At 27.3% G+C, this 2,599-nt stretch overlaps 2 long non-coding RNA genes across 2 annotated transcripts in view; one reads left to right on the forward strand and one right to left on the reverse strand.

Moving 5' to 3' along the window:
- Positions 1 to 476: 476 nt before the first annotated feature.
- On the reverse strand, positions 477 to 900 carry LOC111624340. The gene is made up of 3 exons (XR_002756559.1): positions 811 to 900; positions 683 to 714; positions 477 to 573 (listed from the first exon to the last, which is right to left on the reverse strand). It is a non-coding gene; the product is annotated as an uncharacterized LOC111624340 (long non-coding RNA).
- Positions 901 to 914: 14 nt separating this feature from the next.
- LOC111624341 overlaps positions 915 to 2,599 on the forward strand; it is a 7,247-nt gene continuing 5,562 nt past the window's right edge. Inside the window, exons 1-2 of the long non-coding RNA XR_002756560.1 lie at positions 915 to 1,017; positions 1,695 to 2,272. This is a non-coding gene — a long non-coding RNA (uncharacterized LOC111624341). The remainder of the gene's footprint in view (positions 1,018 to 1,694; positions 2,273 to 2,599) is intronic.

The following is a 2,599-nucleotide window of genomic DNA, read 5'->3' on the forward strand; positions in this document are numbered from 1 at the left end:
ATATAATTAAAATCTAATTATTATGTTAAGGTTTAAAGTGAGATAAATTTATATTTTTTGAGTTGAAAACGGCATTTAAATTTTTTTTTTTAATAAAATTAAAATACTGCAGTCTCCGAAACAGCATTAAAAAATATATAATGTTATTTTAATTTAAAAACAGGATAAAAGCAATTTAAATTCTAATACGCTTACTGAAAACGAATATACAAAGTAAAAATTTTGATCGAAAATATATGAAGTCGATAAAATGATTGAATATAACAATAAAAAAAAAGAAAAAAATGATTAATTTAGAAGAGCGAGTAAGTTCAGTCGCTAGAGACGGCAAGAATAACGGAATGGGAGAAGTTTATTTATGAATTCCGAGGCGAGTCGATTTATAGAATCTTCCCGCGAATCTTTAACTAGTCTATTACAAATATCGTGTCGTAAGCAATGACGTAACGAAAGAGTAAACGAAGGCATTCTCTTACCTCGTGGATGATTTTGCAACCTTTGACAGGTCCTATCTGTCCAAAAAGTGCTAAGATAAGTTCTTCCGTCACCGATGGATCCAAATTTCCAACGTACCTGAGAAGATGGATCATCACCGTCATTTTAAATGTCTAAGTGAAAACCGAAAGAGAAACCACATGGTTTCGGAAGAGCGCGAGCCGTGGTATTTACGGCCGATACTTACAGTGTCCTGGGTTGGTTATCATTGACTTGGTCCTGTAAAGAGACTTAATTTAGCACTTATATCACACGTTTAAATAGCATAGTATACTGCAAATACACGACACGTTAATATGAAAAAAAATCCTTTACTTCAAATCGGGTTCAAACTACCTTGTTGGACATGATGGCGTCAAAGCGAACGAACAACTAAACATGCGCAAAAAGACCCCTCCAACTGCATCCCGGGAAGGAAGTCGCGCCTTTATTTGAATCCGAGTAACACTTGGCACGAGTCTACCTGCCCATAATCTATATATTCTCTATTAGTGGATTACACATTTCTCTTTCACCTCTTAGGTGCGGTACACGTGTTTTTATTACTTTATATGAACATTTTATACAATGGCAAAACTTTAATACTTCATTGCCACTGTTTTCTTCTATTGTTTTACTAAAATTAAGTTCGTATTTCTTTTATTCTTCCTATTATAGAAGCTATATTTGAATGTCAACATTGTCCTTTCACAATTTTCTACAGAAATTATATTGTTACATATCTCACATAAGTTAAATGTTAAGAATTGTTATTTTTATGAATATAAAAAAAAATGTTTAACCATAAAACTAAATTATTTATTTATTTAATTGTTTTACTTTAACATTTTTTAATATTGTAATTTATTTAATTGCGATTATAAAATTCTAAATTACATTGTTAAGAATTATTTATATAGTAATTGAGAGGGGTGGTGAAATTACTATGAATGCGCTCTAATTGACGCGCGAGGGAAATTTGTTTAAGAAACAACGCGATATACGATTTAATTTAATTTATTTCATTATAAATATTCATAAATTGTTATATGGCAATTTTTGTTGTAACAATAGAATATAATCTTGCATTTTAATCGAATGTATTGTTGCACTAATTATTGTAACAATTCATTCAATACAACAGTTATTTATTTCAATTATTAATCCAATACTGATACAATCTAGAACAATGATGAACAAACTTTTCTTTATCAATACAGGAAAACCTGTCTAAAACGGAAAAGTTCTTCAGAACGGAGCCATTTTCTGTGTTTAAAAAACCTGTTCAAGACAGAAACCCCTCACAAGCCGGAAAAAATCAACAATACCATGCGATTTCTATACTATATAGCCTATAGTTTATTCTCATCTTTTCATTGGTCAAGTTTAGTTTGAATATTCTTCGTCGTGTATATCAGCTTAATTAGGCTTTCATAGAGAAAACAAGAAAATAAAATTATGTTGCCAAATTCCTGGAGCCAATATTAGGATGGATGGATTGCTCGTGACAGCTCAAAAATATAGAAGTTTATATTGAGAGATAATTGGAATAAAAATGTTATTAATTTATATAGATTTTAACTTTATCTTTTTTCTAAATTTATTAATAATTTAGGTTTTGAACACTGATGTGGAGTCCTCTAAAGCTTAGACAGGAGTATTTCTTGTAATATTAGTTATGATATTCTAGACACACTTGAAAGTGCTTGACTTACACAATATATAACAAGAAATATTTTCTTTAGAAAAGGAAAATTTATTTTATGAGTTGTTATATCTTATTTAAAAACTTTCATTTGTAAGTAGTTTTGTTAACAATAATATTAAAAATTTAATATTTTTAATCATATTATTTAAATTCTTTTAAAATATTAAAAATATTTCTAAAAATTAATTTAAAAATAATAATATTCTTATAGTAAAATTAATCTTAAAAAATTATATAATTTATTCCATATTTTATCTAAACTTTATAGAATTATGGAGATTTGTTTTAGGAGAAATATCACTACTATCTTTATAAATTCAATAAATAGATGTATTTATTTATTTAATTTATAAAGATGGTTGAAGGACAAATAATATTTAAATAAATAAAATAAATATAATATAAATTAAATGTATA

Source organism: Centruroides sculpturatus, unplaced genomic scaffold, assembly GCF_000671375.1.
Source record: "Centruroides sculpturatus isolate CEXI.00-Female unplaced genomic scaffold, Cexi_2.0 scaffold9, whole genome shotgun sequence".
Classification (NCBI taxonomy): Eukaryota; Metazoa; Arthropoda; class Arachnida; order Scorpiones; family Buthidae; genus Centruroides; species Centruroides sculpturatus.